The sequence below is a fragment of the Hyaena hyaena genome, unplaced genomic scaffold (assembly GCF_003009895.1).
Source record: "Hyaena hyaena isolate Hyena2069 unplaced genomic scaffold, ASM300989v1 scaffold_994, whole genome shotgun sequence".
NCBI classification, from domain to species: Eukaryota; Metazoa; Chordata; class Mammalia; order Carnivora; family Hyaenidae; genus Hyaena; species Hyaena hyaena.
Window position 1 is genome coordinate 77,933 of NW_024081627.1, and position 19,200 is coordinate 97,132.

Below are 19,200 nucleotides of genomic sequence, written 5' to 3' on the forward strand. Positions count from 1 at the left end.
TGGATATCCAAATGCCAGAGACTAAAAGTGGGGCCTTACCTTACACCATACACAAATATTAACTTAAAATAAAGACTTATATGTTATACTAGAAACCATAAAACTCCTAGAAGAAAACAGGAAAAAGTTCCTTGACAATGTTTTTTTTTTTTAATTGTGGGAATGAAACCACAATTTCTTTGTAAACCCTATGTCTGATAAAGGGTTAATATCCAAAATATAAAAGTAACTCATACCACTCAATAGCTAACAACAACAACATAACCAACAATAACCAAAGAACCCTATTTTTAAATGGGCAAAGGGCCTGAACTGACATTTTTCTAAAGAAGACATACAAATGGTCAATAGGTATCAGAAGAAATGCTCAATATCACTAACCATCAGGGAAATGAAAATCAAATTCACCATGAGCTATCATCTCACACTTGTTAGGAAAGTTATTATCAAAAGGTCAAGAGATAACTAGCATTGGTAAGGGTGTAGAGATAATAGTACCTTGCACACTGTTGGTGGGAATGTAAATGGGGACAGCCATTATGGAAAATATTATGGGTGTTTCTCAAAAAAATTAAAAAACAGAACTTGCATGTGTCCCAGAAATCCCATTTCTCTGTGTGTGTGTGTGTGTGTGTGTGTGTGTGTGTGTAAAAGAAATGAAATCAGTATCTAGAAGAGATATCTGTGCCCCTATGTTCATTGTAGTGTTATTCCCCAGTAGCAAAAATATGGAAACAACCTGAGTATCTGTTGATAAATGAATACATTATAAAATTTGGTGTGTATATACACACAAGAGAATTTTAAAAAAGAAAGTCCTGCAATTTGTGACAATATGGGTGGACCTTGAGGACATTATGTTAAGTTTAATAAGCCAAACACAGAAATACAAGTGCTGTATGATCTCACTTATAAGTAGAATATGAAGAAGTCAAATTCACAGAGGCAGAGTGGAATGGCGGTCATAATGGAGAGATGCTGGTAAAAGGGTATAAACTTTTAGGTATAAAACGAATAAGCTCTGGGGATCTAATGTACAGCATAGTGACCATACTTAATACAGTATTGTATCCTTGATACAATACTCTGCAAAGAGAGTATATCTTATATACTCTCACCAAAATCCAACCAACCAACAAAACAAAAAACTATGTGAGGTGATGGATGTGTTGATTATTTTGACTGTGGGAATCATTTCACAATGCACATGTACAGCAGTTCTCCCCTCATCTGTAGCTTCACTTTCTGCATTTTCAGTTACTGGTGGTCCAGAAGCAGATGATCCTCTTTCTGACATCATCAGGTCAACAGCAGCCTAACACTAGGTCATGAAGCCTATGTTATTCACCTCATTTCATCTCATCAGGCAGTCATTTTATCATCTCACAGCATCACAAAAAGAGGGGTAAGTATAGTACAATATTTCAAGAGAGAGACCATGTTCATATAACTTGTATTACAGTTTATTGTTACTATTTGTTCTACTTTATTATTGTTGTTCATCTTTTAACTCTGCCTCATTCATAAATTAAACTTCATCATACTTATGTATTAGGAAAAAGACACAGTGTACATAGGGTTTGGTACTATCCATGGTTTCTGACATTCCCTAAGGGTCTTGGAATTTATCTCCTGCAGATAATAGAGGATTACCATATATAAAATCATGTTACACACCTTAAAATATGCAAGCTTCACCTGTCAATTCTGCCATAATAAAGCAGGTACCTCAATAAATAAATAATAAAGAGCAAAATCCACCACCCACTTCACCTAGCTGATGTTTGAGATACCATGAGCTCAGCAGCTGTAAAGTGACTGACATGTATGCATATAAACCTAGCCCAGCTAATGCTCATCATTCATAGATTTAATTCCTGGTCTCTCCATTTCATGCATGTACTTCACTTATTCCATCCTGCCAAGATGGACACTATTCACAACTGATTCTGCCTCTCAGGAAGAAGACCCAGTTCTGTCCTCTTTTTCTACTCCACATGTGGTGTATATACAAGTGTGTGTGTGTGTGTGTGTGTGTGTGCGTGCATGCACACACACACCACATGCATAAGTGTGAATGTAAGTCACTTTGTAAAATGTCAAGTGTGATCTAGCCACTCATTAATAACACCTACTTCTGCATTTCCGGGTAAATAACTAAATTGCTACTTTTCTTGTGTCATCTCTTTCTGCCTGTGTTGTCACTTTGGTACTTCAAAAGATCAAAATGTGGAAACTCTTTTAGTTCTAAAAAGTGTTATCTTCAAAGGAAAAATTCTATAACTAACCTGAATTGACATGAAGGTCTCCATATTGTTATTCTTCCCTACCCAGGTTCTGAATTTTAAAATGCTATTTGGTGGGTTTTTTGTTTCTAATATCACACATAATAATTTGATATAATTAGGAATAAATTGCTTCTAGGGATGAGAAAAGCACCTAATTGTGTTAAAAAGAAATATGCCTTTTATGTCAAGGCAACTTATTTACTAATATTAAGTATGGAGACCCAAGTAAGGAACCTGGAAATTTTCTTAGGTGGAGGCTGAAACTCATTTGTGTTGGGGCTTCAGGGAGGGAAGACAGAGCACAGGCCACGGAATCGGAGGTCTCAGGTTCTGGGACTCATGCTACTTCATGCATATGAAATGAGATCTGATGTCTAGTGTTTTCTCTTAAAAAGTAGATTGAAACCAGAGGTACTACCAAATGAGGTGATTTATGATACAGAATACTTGGAAAGCAGGAATATAATAGCCACAAGTGTGAAACCCACAAAACGAACTGAAGCACAAGTAAGGGATGTTGTTTTCATCATGCATACTATAGGAACAAAACATTCTGAGGTTCAAGCCTGAGGCGACAGGGCCTAAGAATGAGGATACATGAAAAGAGATAAGGTTGAGAGACAGACAACCCAGACATCCATGGGTGATGCTGTGAGGGAAATATCAATATTTCCTGCTGTGGCTCTGTGCTCCATAAATCCCTAGCTAATAAGGTACCTATGACAGAGGTGCTCTTTAATAACTTTGAGGGTGTAATAATTGATGGCATAGCCAGCTGGTTGCTGTGATCAGATATAAATTAAATCATCTTTATTGTTTTATGCTTCCTCTAACTCCCTACCCACCCCCACCCAATCCAACCACCTTTTTAGCCTCTCTTAACCAATCCTAAGAAAAGAATTTGTCTTCATTGCTTATCAAATGATAAGAGCTAGAAGGAAAGAGCGGGAAGACAATGAGAAGCAAGTAAATGATTCTCCATTATCTGGGTGAGAGATTTTTTTTTCAAATGCATAATAATTCCTTCTCTCTTGTACTTTCTTGGCCCACTTGTACGAGGTCTAGCAATAGCTAAGCATCCTCTCACTTAGAAAGCATACCTTGAAGGCCTGTGGTGGGCCAGGCTCTGCACCAGACACTTGGGCACAAGATGATGAAGACAGGTTATTCCTTCAAGGAGTTCATTGTCAGAGTGGCAAAGAAGGGGCAAGGGACACATAATGATTATCATGACAAGATGCAACAGGTGCCACATGGAGACATAACTGACAGAAAAAGGACAAGGAGGTAAGTGCATACCAAGTGGGGAAAAACCAGGGTAGGTTTTTAGAAGCAAACAGAAGAAAAGCAGGAAGGCATAGTGTCAGAGAAGGTCTGAGCCAAACAAGGTTTATTCTGCAATACCTTCCCCTGCCTCTCACTTTCTTTGTCCTAAAAATAAAGGTCCAGGCAGCAATTTAGTGTCTTAAGGCAGAGACAAATCTGAGTGGTTTGCCCCAGCTGCCTCTCAGTCCTTCTTGAGGAACCACTCTTCTTTCACTCGATTACTAAGCAAATAACTCCTGGTGCTGCTAGATGCCAGGCAGCATGCCCAGAGCTGAGGACAAAGAGATGTTTGAGAAATACCTCCCTGCCTTTGAGGCTGCAGCCTAATTAGGACAACAGCCTTGGGAATAGGCTAAAGCCCACCAAGGAAAGGGAAAGTAATGAAGGCCCAGGAGCTGTCATCAAACTGCCTAGCTCCCAATCCTGACTCTGCCACTTACTAACTAGATGAGCTTTGGCAAGTTATTCTTCTCTCTGTGCCTCAATTCCACCTCTGTATCATAACAATAGTACCAACCTCACAGGGTCATTGGGAGGATTGCATGGGTCAGTAAATGTTAAAGTCTTAGTACAAAGCCTGGCATTCACAAGGAAGGGCTGCACAGAACACCGTATGAGTAACAAGAATAGTCTTATTAGCTGAATTAGACACAATGTGCTTTGCAAGTACAGAAGGAGGCGATCTATGCCTTGGTGAGGGAGGTTTCTCAGAGGAGGGGGTGTTTAGACACACTAACAAAGCAGTCTTTGCATCCTCTGCTTATAGGCACCTTCTCAGGAGTAGCCAGATGTCACTACTGGAATAGAAAAAAAACAGAGAAAGAAACCCAACAGAGAGGAGGCATCAGGCCAAGGGTGATACAGAGGTGGCTTATCTGAGCAGGAGATCTGTTGCTGAGCAGTCACCATGTGACAGATCCTATCTTAAGGCATCGGGAAAGGTTCCTATGTAAAGAAGTTCTTTAGAATCTTGCTGAGGTGTCTTACTATCTAAAAATCTATCTTTATTTATACATACACATTTTAACCATTTATCTTTATATGGCTATAGAGACTTCTGCCTACCTGACTGGCTTAAATATGGGGCAAGTTACTGACCCTCTCAAAAACCTCAGTTTTGTCATCTGCGATGTGGAAATAAGTGACTTTTTAAGGTGGCTGAAATCACTTAAAGAATCTATTCTCATAAAATACTTTTAAGAGTGACAACATAATATTCAATAACTGGTGGTTACTCTGTTAACTTACAATGGTTCTGAAGTTGATGGTACGAACATGGGGACACAAGATCATAAATGGGTCATAAAACGCCTATCACTCATTTTAGCTCTTCCAAGGGTTTTGCATCTCTATTATCTGTAACTCCTGCATTAGTTTAATACTACTCTCTGTGCTCTGGCAGTGCCTCTTTTCAAAGAAATGTAGATCAGACTTTCGTTGATTAAATAAAAAATCTAAATGGGTGAACATTCGGAGAGAAGGGAGAGACAGACAGGCTTGTTCATTCCGAGTCCTTAAAATGTCTGGCTCTGGTTCCCTGCTCATAGACTGTGGCCCAGCCGACAAGGGCGAACAGCAAAGTGATCTGGCTGTGATCAGGTGGGACTATCAATCATGATGAGGGTTGAAATTGAATCAAATGGGGGCACCTGTGCACAGTATTTCACACTGCAAGCAACACAGAAAACATAATCTTGTGAAATAAACCAAGTTGCTGGCCATTGGGCAACAATTCCTTCCACCCCTCCCTTATGACTTGAGCTGCTTCCCAACTCTCAAGAGGAAGAGTAATTCAGAGACTCTCACAAACATTTCACTATATATCTTACTATATAAAGAAGGTTTCCTAGCTAAAACAAGGGGAAAAAAAGGCAGTGAAATCTTGGAGAAAGGTTTATGGAAAGCAGGTAGAGTCCAAGCTGGAGGTAAGTGGGCAGCAGGGGCAAGGTGGGTTCTCTGAATGATAGGTGGCTGCCTACCATTTGGTAACAATTTTCAGGGTTCCAGGATACCGAAAAGCCTCCCCATCATCCCATGTCCTCTCCATTCTAACTCAACACATGAAATGGCAAAATGAAAGAGTGAATTTTTTATTACCTGTCAAAAAACAGAGCCCTACCCCACAAGAGGTAATCAGCAGGCTTATGTTACTGTAAGCAAACTTATCAGTTCCTGGTTGAGAGTTAGTGTTGATGGTTCATGAGGGTGGAGAGAGAGGCAGATACATTATACTCCACTGGGTTCTCAGAAGTCAGGAATGTTGGCAGAGGCATGGTAGGGACAAGAAAGGAGTCAGACACAGAAGAGGGCAACAGGGCAACTGAGAACACTTAACTTGTTTCCTAGCATTATGTACAGTTGGCCATGGCCCAGGCCCTGGGGAAGACAGAGGACTGGGGGAGAAGTAAGAGCAAAGAGAGATGCAGACTTCCAACTTGGAATCTGTCCAGAAGTTTCCTGCCTCTCAGCCCCCCATCAAACATACGAAAATGGCAAGGGTAATAAACTCAGATAATGATAGAGTCAGCATTTAAACTCACCATAGAATGCATAAATTACAAGGAAGACTGCTACAGATGCAAAGACTGGATGCTTTATTGCTGAGGAGAAGATGGATATTCTGCTAACTTGGTAACTCAGGCCAGGCAGGGAGTGCCATTCCTGAGACTCCTACAAGGCTTCCTGCAAGGAAAAGATGTCTGAGGCCAGGCTATGTTGTTGTCGGGTATGGACACTGCCCTAGTCCGTAGGCTCAATCGTTTTTTTCCAGCAAGACAAAGCATCCTAGATTCCTCCTTTGCAACATACCTGCCTATTCACACCTCTCTAGCTTCACAAGCTGCTTTGCTCTTCCTAGAACCTGTCAGGCACATTCTTGCCTCTGCACGGTCTCTGCTGTCATCATCCTTCCTTCACCTTCAGGTCTAAGCTCAAATATCCTTTTCTCAATTAGAAATACCCACACTACCCTATTTCTAATTACAACCCTCCAATCCCCCTTACCCTTGTCCACAGAATTTAGCATCTTCTAACACAGTATATAATTTACTTTTTGCTATACACTTTACTTAATTATTGGGCATATTATTATCTTTCTCCCTCCAATAAGATGTAAGCTCCTTGAAGGTAGGAAATTTTGTTTTTTTTTTTTTTTTTTTTTTTTTTTTTTTTTTTTTTTTTTTTTTTTTTTTTTTTTTTTTTTTTTTTTTTTTTTTTTTTTTTTGACACACACACACACACTGCCCCAAGTGGCTAGAACAGACCCTGGTACATAATAGGTATGTATTAATTGTTTGCTAAACACATTATTTTTTAAAATGTTTCCTTTTAGACTAGGAAGGAGACCTTTCTTCTCAATAAAGGTAACTGAAATTTGCAAGATACTTGTAACATTCCAGGCTCAGGCATTCTCTCCTTTCCCAAACTTGTGGTTTGTTACTGACTCAGAATGGAATACTCTTACCAATTAATGCAACACATATGGTTCAAATGCATATCATCTCCCAAGAATAAAAGGGGGCCAAAGACGCCCAGGGACCTAGGGCAAGTATGCACCAATTTGATTTCCACTGTGCCCACATACAGACCAACTTGAAAAGTCATTATATATTATGACTTTTAGAACTAGAAATGGACTTGCATCCTGTCTAATCATCTTATTTGACAAATAAGGCTTGGGGAAATGAAATAGTTGGTCCCAGTTCACATATCTAATTAGTAGGAGCAGTGAGATCAAATCCCCATGTGTTAATTCTCTATCCAGTATGTGCCTCTTCTTTCTCATGTTGTCTCTTGTGCTACACAGGTTTTGTATCTATGTGTTCCATGAAGCATGGGGAATTCACTCTCTGAGTAGTTCCTTTTTTGTTTATTTATGTATTTTGAGAAAGAGGGGAAAAAAACAAGCAGAGGTGGGGGCAGAGAGAAAGGGAGAGAGAGAGAATCCCAAGCAGGCTCCATACTCTGCAGAGGCTTTATCGACAAAGACATGCAGGTGCCCCTTTGAGTAGTTCTTTTTTAAGGACTGTATCACGGATTCATTTTATCAAGATCCTGAATATCCCTGTTTCAGCACCTCCTCAGTGGACAGCAGCCAATTCACCTTATTTTAGCCAGTCCGTGCTTTTACTAAACATTTGACTCCTTTCATTTCTATTTATACAATTAGTCAATCCTCATCCTTTGCCTTCAAAAGTAAGCCTTTTCAGAGGTTTTGATGATCGATGGCCATTTCTCAGTAACTTGCATGTCTACTGGTCTAGACAGATTGTTCAGCCTACGGGCATTATACTGTCAATGTCCAAACAAATTCTAAACCTAGTAATTCTTAGGTAGCTAGTAGACAGTTTGATATCAAATAAATAAATATACATATATTCACATAAACAGATGAAAATAACTTTCTTTTAGTGACTTTTAAAAGGTGCATTACAAATTTCCAAAAGAGTTGTGGAGTACACATTATTTCTCAATCTAAACTGACGACGAGAGAGGGCAAGATGGCGGAGAAGTAAGGAGCTCCGTACTTGCACTCGCGTCCATACATCACACAGAAAAGATCTGAAGCCATTGGAAACCTTACAAAACCTGAGAGATTGGGAGAAAAAGGACGCAGAATCCACTGAGAGAGCCTTCTAATGGCTACCTCAAGAAACAAGCTAGAGTACACAAGGTGGAGAGTCCCAAATATCACTACGAATAGGAAAATAAAATAACCGAGGTCCCAACAAGAGAGACCAAGGGATACCATTCAAAAAACACTCTCTGAAAGGATAGGCCCTGGAAAGTCAAAGAGTCTTCTTGGATATAGCAGCGCTCATAGAAACAGAGAGCATAACAGGTCTTTAAAACCAACAAGAGCCAGAAAGCTAACTAAAATGACGAAACGAAAGAGCTCTCCTCCAAAGAAACTCCAAGAAGAAATGACAGCTAATGAACTGCTCAAAACAGATATCAGCAGCATCACTGAACAAGATTTTAGGATAATAATGGTAAAATTAATAGCTGGGCTTGAAAAAAACATAGGGGACATCAAAGAAACTATGGCTACAGACAGAATGGAAAATAAAAATAGGCATGAAGAATTAAAAAATGCGATAAATGAGATACATAATAAATTAGAGGCCTCCAATGCACGGATTGAAGAGGTAGAAAGAATAAGTGATTTAGAAATCTAAATTGACGATAAGCCTTTTATTGTGCAGTATCTTATAGACTGGATGAAAATATGCTTACAAAATGCTCCTCTACAAGGCCAAAATCTAAGGGCAGGAGGGAAAGAGCTATGGGTATCATTGGAGAAGTAAAGCAGAGGCTAAGATAAATTAAAAGGTGGGGGGACAGGCATAGGAGTCCAAAAATAGTGGAGCTATGGAATAGTAAAAATATATGGTAAATCAAAGATTCACCAGATCTTTCAAGACAAGAGGCCTCTCTCCTAGATCTGAGAAATAGAACTTCCCCATAAGATGCCTAGTGGCTCATTAGCAGGGCCCAAGGCTCTGAAGTTCTAAATACAAATCACCAAGGAGCTAAAATCTACCCCTAAGCCTCTGATTTTAGTGGCTTATGCCTTTACAGTAGAATTACCTTGCCTACTGAAATGGCTCCTGCCCAGGGCTGGAAAAGTTTGAATAAAATGTATTTAGCTACTATCTAAAGATCTTAAGTCATTGAGCTAAATGCAAGAGTCTTTTGTTAAAAATCACACTCAACTAGATATTGAGGTTTATTACATACTTTCTCCAATTTTCCTTCTCCTTTTATGTAATCTCAGCTGGGCTGATTTGCCTACATTCTTTCCAGTGGAATCTTCTTATTACTCCCAAGACACAAGAGAGAATCGCCAACCCTGAACAGAGGGGCACACGGCTGCATCTGGATTAGAAAAAGGGGGCTATTTATACCAAAATCAATAGGCAGATTTTAGCATAACACTTGCAGGCTTTCTGCAAAGAGAATGAAAGAAGACAAAATGCAGTTCCTTTTCTATCCTTCTTTACTGTATTATTTGTCCCACAGTATGCTTGTCACATGGCCCAAGAGCAGTGTGATCTAATAATGATAGGCCTGCTTGGCACAAGGGAGGGGAAGATCCAGCTGCACTGGAGGTTTCAGGGCATATCTCAGACAGCTGGCCCAGCCCTCACCCTCTGTGTGTTTCAGGGAACAAACAAACAAACAAACAAATAGGATGTTGCTGGTCTCACTTGCATTAATTCTTCCCAGGGCTAAACTGGACTCTGGGTCTGGGCCATTCAGAGTCTCTTGCCTAATAATCAGAGGCCAAAAAACATTGGATAATGCCAAAAGTAAACAAACCTGAGGGCACAGAAGTCTTTGATTCCATTCCAGCTGGGAGACCCTCCATGTTTGTGCTCAAACTGGCCAGACTGTAGCCTCCCAGCCCGGCTGTAAGGAAGAACCAAACAGTCTGCCTCTTTCTGCAGCTTTAATTAACCCCTATGCTTTGTCAATCCAGTAGGAAATGCTTTAAGATGAGAGATTCATGAATCAAACACTTGACATTTTAAAAGGGAAGAATGGGTGGCCCTTTCATAATCCTGAAGGAGGCAGAATAGAGCATGAACCTCCTTTTGTACCAGCTTTAGGGAGCACGTGGATCATGCTAGCTGCTCCAGGGAGACTCATCAAGACTAGATGAACTGCCAGGGCACACACAGCAGAAACACTAGTCTTCTAAGCCTGTTTGTGCCAAGCTCTGTCAGTGCCCTCTGTCATTCACAGGACAAATTTCCCCTTTTCGTCTTATTGCACCTGGTAAGTGTCAGTGCCAGGAACAGTAACTGCCTACTCAGTCACTACATAAAGGCATATAAGAAAATTCCTGGCTGCTGTCACTCGATCCATTCCGTTGTTCATCTTCCGGGACACTCAGCCTGCCATGAACAGTGACTATAGGAAGAGTTCTGAATATCAGGGAAACAGAGTCCAGCAGCCCTCCCCCCTCAGAACACTGAGTAAGATTTCCTACTCCTCTTCCTTCCTGCTTGAACTAACTTGTGAGCCTGGAATCTGATCAACTCAATGAAACCCTATGTTTATATCCAATTATAGCAAGACTCCACAACTGACTAATAGACTGTCCTCTCCTAAAATTATCATGACAAGTGATTGCTGTATGGATAGAGAAATCTCTGCCAGGGATCCAATGTGTTCTCACTTCAGAGCTGGGAATAAAGTGAGAAGGACATCACATTTCACCAAAACCCTTGGAAGGGAATATTACAGGGTTCAAAATCATAGCACTAGACCATCTACCAGTCTCAGGAAGAAACTGAATAACACTAACTCTTGGTACACAAAAATAAGAGGAAACATGAAATACGTAAAATTTCTGGGATTAAAAAAAAAACATTTTATAAAAGGTATCAAAAGGGAGACAAAATGCATTTCTGCCCTTCCATAAAATGTTGTAGAATAGGGCACCTGAATGGCTCAGTGGGTTGAGTGTCTGACTCTTGATTTCAGCTCAGGTCATGATCCCAGGGTTGTGGTATCAAGCCCTGCACTGGGCTCTTCACTGAACATGGAATCTGCTTAATATTCTCACTCCCTCTGTCCCTCTCTCCCCTCTCTAAAATAAAATAAATTTAAAAACATTTTTAATGTTGTAGACTGCCTAAGAATGTACTTTCTTAATTACTACGTTAGAAAAACATCTCCCAGGAAATATGCTAAACAATAAAACAAAATAAAACCTTAAAGAGGTATATGTCACTATATAAAGCCATGTGTCAAAAGACAACTTCATTAAGGACTCAAAATTGGGTGTGCATTAAAGAAGATGGAAGGTCTGGATATGCTTGATAACATGGAACACCTAACATGATTTCCTACTGTTTCTGACCACCAAAAAAAAAAAAAAAAAGGACTAGGTCTCTCAAAATAAATACCTAGATTATGCAAGTTAGGGTAATGCACACAGCACTGTTATAGCAAACCAATTACAAAAATTCAGCACCCTTTACAAAATAAAAGTGTATTTCTCACTTAAATAGCAATTCCAACGTCGGGGTTCCTAGCAGGTAAGCTGCTTTTCTCCATTTGGCAACTGAAAGACCCAAGTTCCATCAAACGTCTTAAGCCTTTGTTATTACTCTAGAGCCTTGAAACCATCTGTTCTGCTCTGGCAGATGGAAAAATAGAAGGCAGAAAAGCCACACCTCTTTTTAACATCCTTGGCCTTAAAGTGACATCATTATTTTTGTTTATATTCCATCTGTGAGAACTAGCCACATGCAGAGGAATGGGGAAATGTAATTCTCAAGTACAGAATTGCTTTACAGTGACAACTCAACAGTATGGAAGCTCAAGCAGGGATTTTGGTATAGCTCGTCATCTCCGCCACAGAGATACATACCAAAGCAAACCAGGGTGATATGACTTAGCCAGGCTGTAAGTGTAATGGTCCAAGGGTTGTTATTTTGTGTTAGTGAAGAGGAGATAAGTGACTCCAGGGAAGAAGTAAAACAGATATTAAAGTAATCCAGCATATTTTAATGCTTTGGCTCTTCCTACAATTCTTATTCCCAAGCTGGTTACTCAATTTGATAAGGTGTTAATCTAGTAAACATTTTAAGGGGATTTCCACGTGAAGCTGGCAGAGTAAGGACATTTTTACTCCATAATCTCCTCTTTAACTCCAAAAAAACAACAACATTTTAAATCTTTTTTTAACATTTACTTTTGAGAGACAGAAAGAGACAGAATGTGAGCAGGGGAGGGGCTGAGAGAGAGGGAAAAACAGAATCTGAAGCCAGCTCCAGGTTCCAAACTATCAGCATAGAGCCCAACATAAGGCTTGAACCCACAAACCATGAGATAATGACCTGAGCTGAAGTTGGACACTTAACTGACTGAGTCACTCTGGTTCCTGACAACATTTTTTTTTTACTTGTGGAATAAGACAGCTGTAAACAATGAAGCATATGTGCCATGTAGTGAGAAACCCAGACCAAAATGAAAGAGAATTCTAGGAGCTGACATAGCTCCTCAGTTCCTCAATAAGACTCTTAAAAGTAATTATCCAGGAAAAGCTAATAAACCACTGGTCAAAAAATGTTTGGGAAACCTGAGGAGAGGAAAACAAAAGCAAAAATAAACTACTGGGACTACATCAATATAAAAAGCATCTGCACAGAGAAGGAAACAATCAGCAAAACTAAGACAACCTATGGAATGGGAGAAGATATTTGCAAATAACAAATCCAATAAAAGTTTAGTATCCAAAATATATAAAGAACTTATAAAACTTAACACCCCAAAACCAAATAATCCAATTAAAAATGGGCAGAAGACTTGAACAGACATTTCCTCAAAGAAGGCACCCAGATGGCCACCAACACATGTAAAGATGTTCATCATCACCATCAAGGAAATGCAAATCAAAACTACAATGTGATATCACCTCACATCTGTCAGAATGGCTAAAATCAAAAGCACACACACACACAAAACAATTGTTAGCAAAGATGTGGAGAAAAAGGAACACTGTTGAACTGCTGGTAGGAATGCAAACTGGTGCAGCTACTCTGGAAAATATTCTGAGTTCCTCAAAAAGTTCAAAATAGAATTACCCTACAATCAAGCAGTTGAATATTTACCCAAAGAATATGAAAACACTAACTCAAAGGGATACATGCACCCCTACATTTATAGCAGCATTACTTACAATAGCTAAGCCTGGAAGCAGCCCAAGTGTCCATCTACTGATGAAATGGGTAAAGAAGATGTGGGGTGCGTGTGTGTGCATGTGTGAGAGTGTGTGTGTGTGTGTGTGTGTGTGTGTGATGGAATATTATTCAACCATAAAAAAGAACAAAATCTTACCATTTGCAATCACATGGATGGAGCCAGAGAGTATAATGCTTAGTTAATGCTAAGCAAAATAAGTCAGTCAGAGAAAGACAAATACCATATGATTTCACTCATATGTGGAATTTAAGAAAATAAGGGGAGCCTGGGTGGCTCAACTCAGTTAAGTGTCCGACTTCAGCTCAGGTCATGATCTCATGGTTCGTGAGTTCAAGCCTCATGGCGTGCTCTGTGCTGACAGCTCAGAGTGTGGATCCTTCTACCGATTCTGTGTCTCCCTTTCTCTCTGCCCCTCTCCTGCTCACATCTGTCTCTCTCTCTCAAAAATAAACATTTAAAAAAAATTTTAAAGAAACAAAACAAGCAAGGAAAAAAAGAAAGAGAGAGAGAAATTAAGAAACAGACCATTAAATATGGAGAACAAACTGACAGTCACCAGAGGGGCAGGGGTTAGGGGAAGAGTAAAATAGGTGATGGGGATTAAGGAGTGTACTTATCATGATGACTCTGGATGGTGTATGGAATTGTCAAATCACTATATTATACACCTGAAACTAACACTGTATATTAATTAACTTAAAATAAAATAACTTAAAAATAAAATTTTTAAATAACATGATAAAAAAAATGCTTGAGAAAAGCAGATGAACAGTATGGTACTCAGTGGAGGGGTCAGTTAAGGAGTAACAATGCTGACATCCCATTTTATTGCCACTGACCCAAACCCCTAGCCAAGGGAGATAACTGGGGTGAAACCAGTAAGGAAGACACCATGACTTATAGTCACCAGATCACAAGACAGAAAGCTTGCAATTTCTGAGATCTTCCTCTAAGTTGAACCAACATCTTAAAAGATGAAAGTTGTGAGCAGCTATGACCCCCAGACCAAAATCAAGAACCAAGTAAAGGAACAGGAGCAAAATCACATAAAAATTACTTTACACATTTAAGGAGGAATCACCAAAGGAGAGGAAATATCATTTTTAAAGTAATTCATTTAAAAAATTTTTTTAATGTTTGTTTATTTATTGAAAGAGAGAGAGACAGAGTGCAAACTGGTAATGGGCAGAGAGAGAGGAAGACACAGAATCTGAAGCAGGCTTCAGGCTCTGAGCTGTCAACACAGAGCTCAACACGGTGCTCAAACTCACAAACCATGAGATCATGACATGAGCTAAAGTCGGACACTTAACTGACTGAGCCACCTGGGCGGCCCTAAAAAATAATTCTTATCTTCAAAAACTTATATACTACTGACATCTCTCTTACCAAACAACAATTAAAAATTTGAAACATACATTCAAAAGAGAAAAATAAGAATTTGAAAAAAAATATTATAAAACAATAAAAGTAAACACAAAATGTTCTGGTGGTAGGGGGCATGTTGGTGAAGTTCCTTCAAGTCAGGCCTCATAAATCTCCCATAAAATGTGTTCCAATAAGTATAAGTTCACAATAAAAGTCAAAAAATTCAGGGTAAAAAAGCCACCATTTGTGAAAATCAGCTAGGAATAATAGTGGCAACAATAAAACAGACTTTAGATGTTGGAATTATCAGAGAATTATAACTAGTTCAGTATATTTAAAGAATTAGAAAAGGAATTTATAAAATAAGGAGCAACAGACTATCAAACATGACCAGGCAAATTTTAAAACAACTAAATATAACTTCTTGAAATTAACAATAAAAATAACTGAGAAATTAAACAAAAATAACTGAAAAGAGACCAAGAAACTTTTTGGGATAATTGTGTGGTTTCTATTTTGTTATGGGTGATTGTTACATGACCATATACACTGTCTAAACTCATCAAATGAACACCTAAGAACTGTGGAGTTCATTGTATGTTAATTACACCTCCACTTAAAAAGAAATCTCAATGAAAGGATTAAACAGAATAAATACATCCGAGAGAGAAAGAAAAATGCAAAATGCCACTCAGAGATATTATTAAAATAGCAAACACTCAATAGAAATAAATAAACTCCAGAGTACAGATTCAGAAGGCCAACCACAGATTTAAGGAGTCCAGCAATCAGAAGGACACACTGAAACCAGAAGGCAAAAAAGAGCCAATATTCAAAAGCCAATGAGTGAAAATTCTCCAGAACTGCTTAAGACATCAAATCTCATTTTAGGAATCTTGGCAATTCCAAGATTCACCACAGTAAAACTGCAGAACACCAAAAATAAACCAAAGACCTCAAAAGAAACCAGAGATTACTGTATGCATAGTCATAATAATAATTAAATTGATAGCTAATACCCCAACAGCAGCAGTGAATTCAGAAGATAATATAATATTGTAACCTTTCCTGTGATGACAAGAGGTACAATAAAATCCTCAAGCAGTAATGCATTTCCTCATAAGTAGATACATATATAGTACAAGTGAAGATAGGCTCCTTCTCTGGCTCCAGTTCTTACCATGTACAGATCAAAGGTTAAAGAGGTGAGGAAAGTGGAAAAAAGATGATTCTCAATTTCCTCGACTAAGTAACAGAGCCTTAGAATCACTGTTACTCTCTTGGAAATTTCAGGCTACCATGGGACCCAGAACTGTCCCATCAATATTTAAGCTGATGTACACATCTGGCCACCAGATTGTGCCTAAGTAATTCTGAGATCTACATAGATTTGCATCATACAGCTTGAACCTGGGAACTCGTAGCCAGTTTTTTTCAATCAAATTATCTCAACCTTAAAATAATGTGACCCTGCACTTTATAAAAATGAATATTTGGGCTTATGTTTAATGCATCACTCTAAAATTGTACACTAATATGAGCTATATCTCAGGAACAATGATTAAATAAAGATATTTTTAGCTATAAAAATCTGAGTTTACCACTATTAAATCTTTACTAATTTTTAAAGTATGTGTCTCAAGAAGAAAGGAAACAGCAAAAAGGTCTAACGTATAGGAAAGACTATGACTGAAATAAAAAGTAAATATATTATGCTCATTTTGGCAGCACATACACTGAAATAAAAAGTAAATATATATATATTCATATATTACATAAAAGCTGACTCTCTAAAACAATAAAAAGTGTCTAATTTATGATCTAATAAAAAAGAGAGAGATAAAGGGGTGGACGTCTAGACAATAATAAGAGGTGATTGGAATTAAACCATTCTAAGGTCTTATATTTTGGGGGAGGGAGGTAAAAATATTAACTTTATATTGTGTTAAGTGTACATTTAAAAATTTTCAAAGGTAGCCACTTAAAGAATAGAAATAAAAATCTTCAAAAGCAGATTTCACTCATATGCAGAATTTAAGAAACAAAACAGATGAACGTATGGAAAGTAGGGGATACAAGAGAAGAAAGAGAAATAAACCACAAGAGACTCTTATTGACAGAGAACAAACTGAGGGTTGATGGAGGGAGGTGGGTGGAAGATGGGCTAGATGGATAATGGGTACTAAGGAGGGCACTTGTGTGATGACCACTGAATATTATATGTAAGTGATGAATCACTAATTATACTTCTGAAACTGATATTGAACTGTATATTAAAATATAAAAAAATATTTATACATACATATGGCAGTAGAGAAGAAAAAATACTTGCATCAATTCAAATAAAAGCAAGAAAGGACGGAAAAAAGAACACAGCAAAAGCAAAACAAAAATCATAAGATAAAATAAAAGAAATAAAGCTAAATATATCAGTAACTACAATAAACAAACTCTGGTTAAAAGGCACAGGGACTGTCAAAAATGACTTTTTTTTAAAAAGCTATGCAGTATTTTTAAGAGATATGCCTAAAACATAAAGACACAAAAGATTGAAAGTTAAAATACAGAAAAATTATATAAGATGTAAACATAAACCGAAAGGAAAACCATATAGCTGTATTCATATCGGGCAAAAATAGACTTTAAAGCAAAGGCATTACTGAAGATAAAGAGAAGAATTTCATTATGGTAAAAGTATTTGCTTCTCCAAAATGATACAATTTTATATTTGAATATACCCAATAAAATAGTTTAAAATGCATAAAGCAAAAAATGAAAGAACTTCCCAGAGAAAGAACATCTACAAAGGTATGGTGAAAATTTAACACACCTCTCATAGAAATTGATAGAGTATAAAATATTTGACAACACAGTTCACAACCTTCGGTTATATAAGACATATATAGGATATGCAACCAACAATTTGCTAACTTTTTTTTTTTTACAAATATACAGGCGATATTTATGAAAACTGAGCACATACTAAGCTATAAAGCAACATCCAAATACTTTTTTTAATTATTTTTTATTTTTTTAAGTTTATTTATTTGAAAGAGAGGAGAGAGAGAGAGAATGAGCAGGGGAGGGGCAGAGAGAGGGAGAGACAGAATCCCAACTAGGCTACGTGCTGTCTGCACAGAGCCCCACACGGGGCCAGAGTTAGGACCCGAACTCAGGAACCCTGAGATATTGACCTAAGCAGAGATCAAGAGTAGGATGCTTAACCAAACGAGCCAAACAGGTACTCCAACATCCAACTGTTTTCAATACTTGCTATCACAAAGGCCAGATGTTTCTGACCATATGCAATTTAAAAAAACAAACATATGAATAGAAAATGAAAGTGTGCACATGCATGTGTGCACACAAGAGAAGTTTCTAAATAATTCATGGGTAAAGGGGGAAGACCCGCAATGAAACTACCACTCATCAAACATTGTAGGTCATAGGCAAAGTGATGCTTAGAAAATATTTTCTATGTTTAAATACTCAGAAAAGAAGTATGGGTAAAACTCTGTAGGGTAAACAAACAGCCTAGGAAGTGAGGGGGAATAAAAGGCAAGAGAAGAAACCTAAATAAAGTACAAGAAAGTAATTTATAAAGAAAGGAGAAGTTAGGAAAGTAGAAACAAAGTTATTAACAAGATATTTCCCCCAACAGATAGCTCACTCTCTTTGGCCAATAGTGATACTCAAAGTTTAAAACCCACTAATTGTTGAGAGCTTCTAAAGAAATTTTTAGGCTCTAGCCCTTCATCATTAATATACAACCAAAGATTATCAGATACACAAGGAAAGCCTCTAACGTGAAAGGCAAATAAAACTGAACAAATGGGAGGGGGGCAGCTTGAATAAAGCAAAGATTTCTCAGAAAGGGGAAGAAAAATTTTTTAAAGTTGCCATTAATATCTTCAGAGATTAAGAAAAGACAAAGTTTTAAGGAACCAATAGCAGAGTGCTAGAATAAAAGGAACATGTAGTAACAAAATTGAATATACAATAGCAGAAATAAAACTGAGCAAGGGGGATTGCTAAATAAGTTTAAGGAATTTTACCATAAAGTAAAAAGACAATAACTTAATCACAGTAGAAAAAGATAATCTAATTAGAAATCCATTTCAATATGTTCAGCATCCAAAAAGAGAGAAAAGATAAAGCAGAATATCATCAATAAAATAATTCAGGAAGGTTTATCAAGAATGAAAAGACATAATTTTCTAGACTGAAAAGGGCACAGCACAATGGATGGTAGTAAGCCCACTCTAAGGCCTATTACTGTGAAATTTCAGACCATTGAGAAGAAGAAAAAGATCCTAAAACTTCTAGAGGGAAAAAACAGGCGACACAGATGGGATCAAGAATCACAGGGAAAACAATGATTTTTAAGTTCTAAAGGAAACTGTTTTCTACATTCTATTTCTACACTAACCAAATACCAATTAAATGGATGGGAGAAGTACAGATGTCTTCAGACATAGATCATTTAAAATTTTTTCCTGCT